At 42.9% G+C, this 12,030-nt stretch overlaps 1 protein-coding gene across 1 annotated transcript in view; it reads left to right on the plus strand.

Annotated features, from left to right (window-relative positions):
* The first annotated feature begins 11,562 nt into the window (after positions 1–11,562).
* LOC127391619 (uncharacterized) overlaps positions 11,563–12,030 on the plus strand; it is a 95,746-nt gene continuing 95,278 nt past the window's right edge. The window contains exon 1 of the mRNA XM_051634559.1: positions 11,563–11,619. The gene's annotated coding sequence lies outside the window, so the exon portion shown is untranslated. The remainder of the gene's footprint in view (positions 11,620–12,030) is intronic.

Here is a 12,030-nt window from a genome sequence, read left to right on the forward strand (position 1 = left end):
AAGAAGTCTCTGTGACAGTGTTCTGTTCTTTCACAATAAATGATGTGGTGCTTTCTCTTCTTATAACAACAAAACAAAGTACCACTAGCAGCCTGGCATTCCTGAGGAGCCCTGCAATAATGCAGGGGAAAATGAAGCCCAGCTATTGTGAGCAGATCTCTCTGTGAAATACCCAGCACAGCAAGATGGTGAGACCATTAGGACCAACACACGTTTCTCACTGGGAAGAGGATCTGCAATTTAAAAAAAGAATTGTTACTTTTGCTGTTGAGATACTGATCAGCAAACAGCACCACCTGGCCCTGGCCCAAAGGTGGGCCCTGTTTGACTCCCCAGCTCAGCTGGTTTTAAGGAGGAAGAATCAGAAGCTCAGCTCAATCCATACAGCTGTTCCTTCCCCCAGGGCTTTGCCAAGCAGCTCACCCATGCATCCTTTCACTGCTGCTTCGGATCCTCCTGAAGCCTCTCCCCAGGTACTGTTCCTCCTTGTGGGTCTGTGGGTCTGTTTCAGTCCTGTAGCAACAAAATATGGGGTGAAGGGTATGAAGTGAGTAAAGACAACTGAGGCTCTTAGTTGTGGATTTGCCTTTGGTCCACAGTAGCCCAAGTTTATTATTATTAAAGATATGCTTTGAAGTTCCTATTTTCTGCTTATTCTGCAAGAGGGAAGGATAAATATGTGGGGCTTGGGTGATATTTCTTATGAGATTTATGGTAGGATGTTGACTAAGTAACTCTATCATAATTTTGTTTAATAAATATTTCTAGTGGCACAAATATAGTCCTGTGCCCCCAGATATTGGAATATGAGTGATGGAAACCACTTAAGTGTATTAGAAAGGAAATCTGTGTGTGACTTGATATGAATCTGTTGCTATTGGTTGGACTTCGTGTGGTTTGCAAACTGCTTTGAATTCGGGGACTGATTGGGGTAGCTCATTAATCCTATAAAAGCCTGGAAATGTTCACAAAGTTGGTTAATATTGGAGTTTCTGGAATCATAGATGGATTCCTTCATGTGCATTGATGCTCAATCTGCAATGGAGTTTTTTTTTCAGAGTCCTTTTTTTCACATAGGTTGTCATATTTTTCTAAACCTTTCACTCTGAGATTAACATTGGGGTGTAGAAGACACTTTTTGTTTTTTTTCTTTTCATTCCTGCGGGCATGTTCTGTTGCCTGGCTCTATTCTGGATGTTTCATTGGAAAAAAATAAGATTGAACCACTTTCTTCCAGTTTGAGGCTCATCACTGCAAAATTGATCCTGTTTATTCCAAGAATCAAATTTCCTGTTCCCCTGATGACGGTGGTTTACAGATACATGAAGTCCCAGCCTGTGTGTGTGGAGGCTTTGCCACGGTGCAGGTGGCTCTGAGCTCTATTTCAGAAATCTGGCTCCACACAGCTGAGTGCCTAAAGGGTCTTGTTGGTGGGTATTGAAAGAGTTTTGTTGACTTGAATGGGATGAGGACTTTACTCCAGAGATTCTCTGGAAGGGAAGTCAGCTGGGACGGGGAGATAAATAGAGATTTCTTGTAGTTTGTTGCTTTATTGGTTTCCTGTTGTCAAATATTTCGATTTCCTTTATTCCTTTAAAGGCTCAGTTCTGGCTTTAATGAAGCTGTGGGTGAGGTGTGTTATCTAATCAGGCTACAGCCTGTGTTCCCAGAAGGAGTATCTAATCCATTAAGCCTCTCTGCCATCTAAACACTTCACTTTTCTTTGCAGACCTCCTCCATAGCTCTGCCAGGTAGTTTTGTTTGCTCTCCTGTCAGGTTAAGTCTTCAGTCTTTTTTCCTTTTCTGCATCTCCTCCAATTTGTCATTGCCTATTTTTTTTTTCCCCTTTATCTTCAAATACGGCTTTAATCTACAATCCCTGGAGAGTCTGCTGGAAGAAGAAGAAAGTATTTCAAGTGTTATGTTGTTCATTGCTGAGGTTGAATTGCCTGCTAATTAAAGAAAAGGATTATTGTCTGGCTATGGGGGAATAATGATCAAGGGGGTGGGTTTTTCTTCCCCCCCTTATTAGGCAGCTCCACAGTAGCAGCTGTTTTAATTGCCATGTGGTTCTTCCTCTTATATCCCATTATGTACAGATCTCTGTGCTGCCATTCAGTGCTGGAGGATTTCTGTTGGCCAAAGTGCTTCTGTAATGACATGAGGGGTATTTAAACATAATCATATTGTGGCTGTGCAGTTTCTTATGCTGAGGCAAATCCATCCTCTCTGGCTGGAAATGCATGTGCTATTTGTCTGGCTTGGGCCACTCAGACACTCTCTCTGTGCTCCATGATAAAATGTCAATGGCATAAAGTCTAGGAAATGCAAATCACATGGAAAAGGAATTAGGCATGAGATGATGATGAAACACTACTGTGATTTGGTGTCTGTTTTCAAATAAACTGTAACTCCAGCACCTGTGGAACATGACTGGGTGTGTCTTGAAAGATGTATGACCAAGAGGACCTTTAAGGTTATATTACAGAAAGGTGTTGGTGGTAATTTATTTACCTTAAGTAATTTATTTACCTTACGTGCTCTTTTCCTTGCTAAGAAATGGTGCCTGCAGCTGCCTGTGCTTGCCTCTCCTGATTTGCATAGGAGAGGAGGGAAAGTGAGGAGAAAAGACTGACTTGAAAAAAAAAAAAAAAGCACTTTGGTGTTATTGATAGAGAGCCAAGATCCATCTGACAATGAGGGCTTGTGAAAATTTGATGTGCCATGTATTTTTAACATCATCAGATTCTCCTGCGTAAGTAGGGAGCTTTTCCACAGGCAGCTTTCCCTATGAGATGGCAAAGAGCAATTACAAATGGGAATCTTTTTAACAAAGAGCTGTTAGGAAGAAAATGGCTGTGGCTTTTAGCTTCAGGCAAACCTGTGGCAGCCTCTTGTCCAAAGTACAGGGCTGTCCTCCAAAGTGCTCATGTATCTCACCAGGTACCTGTTAGAGGCAGCTCTTCTTGTCTCCCTCTGATGTTTTATCCTGTTGGCTCTTGGTGAGTCTTGGGGTGGGAAGACTCTGGTGGCTTTAAGGAGGGGGCCTTTTCAGGACTCCTGGTAAAAATAGTTCCTCAGCTCCAGCAACTCTCACAGAGCTGTTCATCTTCTGTATATACTTCAGACAGTCATAAATACTTTAATGTTATGGGCTAGTTACCACAATCAAACTCTCAATTAAATGTACAGACCTAATGCTTGGCCTGGAAATTTCCAGAGGAAAAAAAAAAAGATACATAGATATGTATGTCCACAGATGTGCATATGGACACAAAGCTATTGAAGTTCTGCTTTTATATTGCAAGAACAGCCTAAATGTTTTCTGGAAGTTTCAGTAACCAAATCTAAGACATAAGGGTTATCAATTATGCTGTGAGAGAAGCAGTTTTCCAGCCTAAAGGTCCTTCTGTTGTTATGAATGTTCCTCTTGCTCCTGCTTTCCACTGATAAGGGATAGGAGTAATAAATTCTTTACAGATTGCTTTTCCCTGGCCAGGTAGTCATGTAGATGAGAGACCAAAAGCTTCGATCTGTAATGCCACCTGTTGGGACATATAGTGAGCAGCAATAAGGAGGAGGAAAGAGGAAAAATGGAGCAGAACGATGATTTTAAAAAACCCTCAACCCAATCTTTCTGCAGAAACAGTCAGATAAATTAGAGAAATGTGTTCTTTTCAGCAGTGTGAGCTTTGACAGTTACGTAACTGGCTAAGAGAGAATCCAGACCTGTTGCCTGTTTTCCTCTTGTTGATGTGAAGACCAGGTAGTGTGTGGCCATCAGCAGCACAAGCTGCTCCAAACACATTTGGAAATGGATTCACACACACACACACACCCCCCCCCCCTTTTTTTTTTATTTTTTTCTGGTAAGGGTCTGGATTATGGTGCTCTGCAGCCTTTCTCTTAAATTCTGGGTCTGGTGTGAGTCTGGGAGGGGGTGGTGAGCCACCTCCAAAGGTGGGAAAGCAGCTTTTGGTTTTACAGCTGTTGAATTTGTGTAGGCATTTCTGCCAACCCTCCTGGGTGCCCATTTGTACAGCTGTGTCTGATCATTTGATTGGTTGGCTTCCTGGGGTTGACTTTAAGAGTGGCTGCTTTACCAAAGGTCTGTGTCTGACCTCTTTGTCCTCCTTTCTCTTGTTCCATGGGAATGGCAATAAAAAGGCTGGGTTAATGCTGTGTGCATCCTTCTGCCCATTGTCATAAGAGCTGTCTTGTACAGAAAGCCTGTGATAATGAATGGAAAGTTATTGATGACTACAATAGGATAATTCATCTGGCCAAGCTTTAAAGGATTTATTATTTGGGAATAAGCTACACCCACAGACCCCTTTTCTTTGTCCTTTGTATTTTGTTCATCTGTCAGTTTGTTTTCTCTGCCTTTGGTCTACAAAGTCCTTTTGGTAAAAGATCAGACTTGCAAAGATGAACAATTTTCCATTCTTCAAAATGTGAAAGTGCAGAGTATTATTGCAAAGCTCTTTGAAACGAATTTCTACTGAATGGAAAGACCTGTTAAAAAAAAAAAAAAATAAAATCATAAGGCAGATACTGGAAACTGAGCTGACAGAAGAGCAGCTCTGTGAATGCAATTCTTATTCATGGTATAGCATCAGACCATGTCTTTACGAGGCACCATAGCTCTGTTGCATGAAACTTTAATAAGGCAAATGGCCCTGATAAGTGATCCAAGAATAATGTTTTGGAGAAAGAAAAATATCTTGTTAGTAATTCAGCTAAAATATCTGCGTCTGGTCAATTGGTTAGATGCCAAACATTCTAATTTGCTGCTGCAAAGTAAAACTGCAAAGAATGACTGGGTTGATGCAGAATATTAAGTACCAGCTTCAAAGCAGCTACTGCCCTCAACTGCTGTGTGCAGTGGGGAGGGGAGATGGAGTGGAGAAAGATGCCTCTCTGAAGAGGAGTTGGAGAATGAAGCAGAGAGTCAGCACCAAGAGAAGCTTTAAGTAGAGTTGTTTTGTGGAGATAAGACTCTGATGTTTGCCCTTTTCCTTCTGTGTCCCTTGAGCACTGTCTGTGACCCCACCAGGCACAGTTACAGAGCAGCATTCATAGTACCAGGCTCAGGGATAGCTTGGGAGTAATTGAATGAGTTGGTTACTTGGGAATGATGTCACATCTGCAATGTTGCCTCAAGCGTTGGAGAAGTTTTGGACCTGGCTGTAACAAGGGGAGTGTGGGGCAGAGGCAGCTGCTGGGGCTGAGAGCTTGGGAGCTCCATGGCTGCTGTAGGCCAGGGAAGCTTGTCCCTTAACAGGCTTTTTGAGTAACTTCTCACCACTTGTCAAATGTTCCCGAGGCTGAACACAATGAAAATTATGTTGATTAAACCATGAGATGCAGAGAAAGATCTAATTATTAATTTTCCAGCTGTTCTCTTACAGCCTTTTGTTTCAATCCTGTATTGCTGGTGGGGAAAATAATGTCTTTTGAAATTTTTTTCTGCCTCCTCACCCTTTTTCTGGCAGGAAGTTTTGACTTCTTCCAAAAACCACAATGTGAAACCAGAGTTTTTTGACCAAATGTAGGCATCTTTGTGAAAAACAAAAAACAAAAAAAAACAACCCTCAACTGGATTTAAATTCAGCTTTCTAGCAAAAGGCAGTTTTCCTAAAAATTCTGGGTAGCCTGATTTTCATTGAGATGAAAGTTCTTGAGCTCAAACCTGGTGTCTTAACTCTGGACAAAACTCCCTGAATGTGATGGAAATGTTCTCTCAAGGGCAGTGACCTTTGGACTGTGTAAGGCTCCCTGCTCTGACTGCTTTTCAGCATGTAGCTTTAACTTTATCTGTCACCTGCCAAAATTTTTCAGATGAAGAATTCCTTTTTCCTCCTGAAATTTAGTAAAGGCAACTGCTTCTCTTCTCTTAGCATTGACTTACATGTGGGTTTTTTATAGCTAGATTTAGATAGGATGAAAACTTGTCTTGTTTTGCTGCTTCTCATGCTGGCCTCCACTTTTCATTTGCAGTTTGTGCCCTTGTCCCAATGGCCAGTTCCTGTGTCCATCGATGGAGGGGGATGTTCCTCTCCATTTTGAAGTCTGTGGGACCTTTTTGTGTTCTTTGTCAGGCCCTTGTGCATCTTGGGAAAGCATGGAAATTTATGAGTTTGTAAAACCTCTGGGTTGTTCTTGTCCCATTACTGGTTAGTTGTGGTGGAGACACAATCTTTCTTCAGGTCAGTGGCTTCAGTGGGAGCAGAAGCAATAGAAATGCAGCAGAAATCACAATTAATGGCTATTTAATAACTGAGAGGTAGGGCTTGATTTCTGCCTTTGTATTATGATTAATAATGAGGAATATATCAGCATCTAAGTTGCCCTGGGGCCTGGGAGGCTTTGACCCTGGGTGGGCAGTGGGAATGTTTGGCTGTGTGTGGCTGCTGTTGGAGAAACCACAGGACAAATGGGGCCATTTCATGTGCCATTTCCCAAGTCATATGCTTTTCTCATTTCTGTGTCATTAAGGTTTTCTGCAAAATGTGAAAATTCCTGTTGATTTTTTTTTTTCTGGTTGGAGCTGGTAAATCAATTATTTGAAGTTGGGCTGCGTTGCAAAATGTTTGCCAATTTGAATGGTTTATCTTTTAATGAACTGCTCTTGTCCTTATCATATTTCAGTCAGCCTGGCTCAGTGCCACCTCCAGCTTGTGGGAGTGTAGAAACACCCTGCTCATCTTTGCTACAGCTTTTTGGGATTGTTCCTGAAGGTGGATGTGTCCTTCAAGAAGTTGCTTGAGAGATCAGACCTGAAGCTTTCAAGGGCAACTGAGACATCTGGACAGGGCAGTTATGGTGTCACCTGAGTATGGTATCACCTCTTATGGGTCAGGATGACTTTGTACCATGAAACTTGAAACAGAGAAGAAGGGAATTAGAGTCTAACAGTTCCCAGTTCTCAGCTGGATTGATCTACAGGTTCCTTAGATGTCTCTGCAACGTTATTCTCAAGTTTCAGGGCCGTTAAGGCAGGATGTATTGAAGCAGGTAGGGTGGAAACAAAATGTTCAGGTGGTTGCACTTCTGGGTTTTGGGAGAGTATTTCTGCTGAAGAAAGGGTGACTCCTGCCACTAGGAGCATAGGCTACTGCAATCCCTGCCCTTGTCATAAAACTGAGCAGGCAGGAGGTGTAGGGTTTCCTCATCTCATCCTTGCTTGTAGCAATCACTGCTTCCCACTCATGGGTGGTAAGGATGAACTGTCTGTCCTTCCTCCCCATCTTGCAGTCCAGAAAGATATCAATACAAACAAGCTTCTTTTTGGTGGGACCTTCAATGCTACAAGCTCTTGGGAAGTCCATGACAGTGCAGTTGCTCCCTGGAGTCTTTCTCAAATGGTTTGGAGTCTGGAAATGATGGTGCCATGATGTCAGCTGTCCTCGGCAGCTCTCTCTAGGTGTATGTTTTCTCATGCCTTCCAGCACTGCATTTGGTTCAGTACCTCTCTCAGACAGCATTGATTTCAGATAAACGTTTCTTATTTCAGAACGTAACTCTATTTCTATGTGATAAGGAAACCTGTTTGATTTGCTTATGAGTCATGTAGCATATATGTGACTAATTCATGTTGGGTACACCAACAGCCCGATTATCATTTCACTTGTCATCTGTTCCCTTGAATTTTAAACATCCAAAAGACATCCAAGGGCCCTGGAGGAATTTGATGGTATTACTGTCTGTTGCTAAGAAGTGGGAGGAGAAAGTGTATTCCTGCAATCCCAGACAAGGCACACCAAAATGTGTAGATGCCAGCTGTTTGATAAGGAGATTTAGGACATAACAGATTTAAGAATGAGAACTACAACCAGTGAATCACTGGGAGCAGTAATTATGATCAAACCCTTAAGCAAAGGAGAGAAAACAGAAAAATAAGAGATCCTCATTTGGTAAATGTGGCAGCCTTCAACTCCTTTTCCTTCAGAGTGGAGGGAGAGGCAGCTGCTGGTGATGTTTGCTTTCACTGTCTTTCACAGCATAAGCTGGTTCTGTCACGAGTTGATAATTTCAAATATGATGTGGAAAAAGGAGCTGACGTGTATTCAGGTCCTGCTGGGAATCATACAAGTGTTCCTGGTGACATGGATGTGTGTCCAGAGGACTTGGACCTCTGGAGCAAATCTTTCAAATGCAAACAGCAGCGTGAACCACGAAAATGCCAGTTGGAGGTTCTGCCTCAGTATGTGAAACCTGATTTTTGACAACAGAAACTCAAACATGGTACATTGGAATTGGGCCACCTACATGTGTGGGATGGGGCTGAAGCCCTGCCAGTAAGCAGGTGACAAGGGGTGAGATTTCAGCATCTCCAAAGAGTTATTTCTCTGTCATCCATCAGTTTTCTCCTCCCTCTTGCTAGGGTCCTTCTTAGTTTGTTCAGCTGAAAAGGGGGAAAAAATGTCAAAACTCTCAGAAGGAGCCAAATGAGATAAAAATCTCATTGTTTTACTCATTTGGGTGTCCCTGAGATAGGACACACTGAGAACTCTGAACCTCTGATAGTTTTTGAGTCAAATTACTTAAACAGACCATGTGAGTATTAAAAAATAAAAAGTACTGATAATCAGTAAACAGGTATGAGGATCTTGATGCCTTCTGATGAATTAAAATGCTTTCATGCTTTTCTGCATGAAAAATGCAGGAAATCATTACTCTCTTCTCACTGCAGGCTGAGATGCTGTGCCAGATCTTCAGACAGGAGAAGCCCAGGGACCTCTTCTTCACTGCTTGACATGTTTCCCCATTCAGAATGCACAAGGGGATCTTTTTTTTTATCTGGGGTCTGCAGTGTCTTCTGTATTAACAGGTGAAATAGTAAACCAGGAAATCAACAGTAATGATATAACTTCATTTAACACACTGCTGAGGTCTTCCTCCTCTGTTTCCTTGGAGACAGCACAGCTATTATCTGGCACAGGAGGTGGACAGTCAGTCCATAGATGATCTGTGTGAAAAACACATTTGAGTTTGTTCTCCACCTCTTAAGCAGCTCATATAGCTTCTCTTTAAGGAACAGGGCAGTGGTTCTGTGTCCTTCCTGCATCCGAAGTTTGTCAATAAATAGATTTTCATTTATGTTTGACCTATGGTACCATCATAGTAGAAGAGATGGTTTTTAGTTGGCTGTAGTTTCAGGTGGGTGCTTAGAGCTGAGTTCATCTCAATGTAGAGCACCTGCACTTAAAACCACAGAGTGACCCTGAACAGACTGGGTGGGACCCTGCAGGCCCTTCTGGGAGGTGTTCAGCAGCTGCAGTAATTAACATTTGTGCAGTGGAAGTTCTGGTTATTCTCTGTGTTGCTGTGTGAAGGATCCATCTGTACGATTAGAGTTTTTGCCGTTTTATCCATTCTGTTGAGCACTTCTGCAGAAAACACTGCTGAACAGCTGAAGGATTCAAGGACCAGACAGGATTAAATCCATGTGAGCATTCTAGCCAGTGTTCGCCCAGTTTGGCAACAGTTTCCCTTCATTACCTAAAATGAATGTAATTTGTTCCTCACTCCTATTGCTAAGGAAGGAGCCTGTGTCCTGATCAGCCCTTCTGATTGCCAGTTGCTTGTTTGATTTTTCCCACATTCCTGATTAAATCAGCCAAGCAGGAAGGTGATGATCTTTTATGTCAGTACTTTTGCTCTGGAATCTTTGCCCTAGCTTCACCTTTTGCTCCCCAGTACATCTGCAAAATTTTCCCAGGTCTCCTCTTGTGGACAATTTTGTCCTCACCCCCTGCAGACATTTCTGTTCTCCCTCTGCTCCATCTTCCTCCCAGCAGCATCTGTTGCTTCCTGTATGTTTGGTGCTGCCTCCACAGCACTAGGTAAGAATAGTTTCCTACTGGATGCACCATGATGCCTTTCCTTTAGAACACAATCTTTATTTGTAATATTATTAACTATGGTGACTGTTCAGGCCTGTGTTTGCCATTGTACACATTGCAATTATTGTGCTTTCAGTCTGTGCAATCAGCAGGATATGGAAGGATCCTTTGGCCCCTTCACTTACTGATTAGTATTTGTATAATACTTTGAAAGCTTAAAATGCTGTAAGAGGGTTAAGTAGTATTATTAATAATGACATGCTCTGTTCTGAAGAAAGGGGCTTATGTGTATTAGTGGTGATAATCTCCAGTCTCTTTTTTTCCAAATGCTGTTGTCTGTGTGATCTGCCTCTAGCTTTTCTTCCTCACACCTGTCAGGGTGCTTTTCAAACAGCTTTTCTTCCTCCTCTGATTAAAGGCACATGGGGAAAAAAAAAAGATTCTTCTTAAAAAAGAATTCAGCCTTCAGGTTTCAGTGATTGTGCCCAGATGTGCTGATCAGTAAAACCATTTTTGGGGACTTTGATATCATTCATTTGGCACTAATCTCTCTGATTATCTATTGCTGTCCTAAGATCTGCATTTAATTAAAACCTATTTGGTTTTCAGCAGCATCTGGGGTTTGATCTTGCTTTCCTGTGCCCAGGTAATGTTTCATCTGTGCTTTTTACAAATTAATTTATTTTGCTGTCGCTCTCTGTAGCTTCTCCTTGAAAGATAAGCTTTATGGCCCAGGAGGAAATTAATGTAGTCTTGGAGAACATCTGAATCTTTTGCTCTCTTAATGGTTGAAGCAGAGTTAATCTAAAATTTCCCCCCTCCTTTTTTTAAGTTGAAAAAACTGGGTGAATTTTGTGTCTTTAGTCCTCAGCTGTACTTTTCTAAAGCAGTGGATTAGTACTGGGGCTTGGTGCAGGGAGAGCTGCAAAGTTCTCAGAGGAACATGTGTGCTTTAGGTTGCTCAGGCTGACTTAGTCAGACTTTTCTGGCCAGGATGCTCAGTGTTTTAACCTCCAGTTTTTGCCCTGGTAAAGCTCTTTCTGACATTTTCCCACATCCTGGAGCTCCAGCCATGAGGGCAGCCTTCTGCCCAGCACCTTGACCTGCCGTGGGCTTACAAGAGTAGTATTTAACTCCTCTATGAGCACTTCAAAGAGTGTGCTTTGAAATTTAGAGGAGCCAGCAGCTCAGTTCATTGCCAGCCAACTGATCTTGCAGGACCTGCTCAGAATTCCAGTGCTGGAAGCAAAACTTTGGTGTAGCTGTCTGTCATTTTACCAGGAGATAAGAAAGATAACAGTATTTATTTGGAAAAGGGAGGCACAAAATGAATAATCTGAGTAGTGAGGTATCTATATAGAGCTTATCAACATGAATTAGAGGAAGGATTAATTTAGAGGCAGCTGTGCTTCTGAGGAGCTCTTAGAGGAGTTTTTTTGCTGAGCTCTCAAGTGCCTCTCTGGGGATAATGGGAGGAAAGGAGATGTAGATGGAAAACTGAGCCAAGACTGGGTCCCCTGAGAAGACACACGTGAGTGCCCTCAAGTGATGTTTTGCAAGGGTTTTTGTTTTTTTCCTACGTGACTAGAACAGATTTTGAAGTCGTGAGTCAAAACTTGAAGCTATACTTCCATTTTGTTGGCTTTTAAAAATGACAGCTAGGGCATTTAGGCTGTGGAGGCGTCTCTACAACAATGTCTGACTGTATTCTCAGCTCGTGTGGTGGGAGAACCAAAGCAGCGCAGGGACCCGTCTCAACGCAGAGCAGTAGGTAAGTGACTGGGGCTTCCTCCTCCAGCCTGGGTCACCCCACTGACCAGATCATCAGCTTTCACAGGATGGAGAGTCCTAAGCATATACCCTGGGAATTGGCAGGGGAGCTGGGGGTTGGTTTCAGAGACAGATCTGAAACCAGAGCCATCAGTCCTCGTTGCGGGGTGGCGCGTTGGGTCTGTGTGGCGGCTTTGGTGGCAGGGAGGGCCCACAGGGGCAGCTCCTGTGAGGGGCTGCTGGAAGCTCCCTCAGAGCCAGACCTGCCTCTGGACAAGGCTGAGCCCATCAGCAGCGGTGAGTACACCTTCTGGGAGTGACGTGTTTGGGAAGGGGAACAAGAAACTGCAAAAAGTCTGGCAGGGGAGAGGAGGTGAGAGCAGTACGTGAGCAGGGATAGCAAGGTCAGTGA

This window comes from Apus apus, chromosome 17 (genome assembly GCF_020740795.1).
Source record: "Apus apus isolate bApuApu2 chromosome 17, bApuApu2.pri.cur, whole genome shotgun sequence".
Classification (NCBI taxonomy): Eukaryota; Metazoa; Chordata; class Aves; order Apodiformes; family Apodidae; genus Apus; species Apus apus.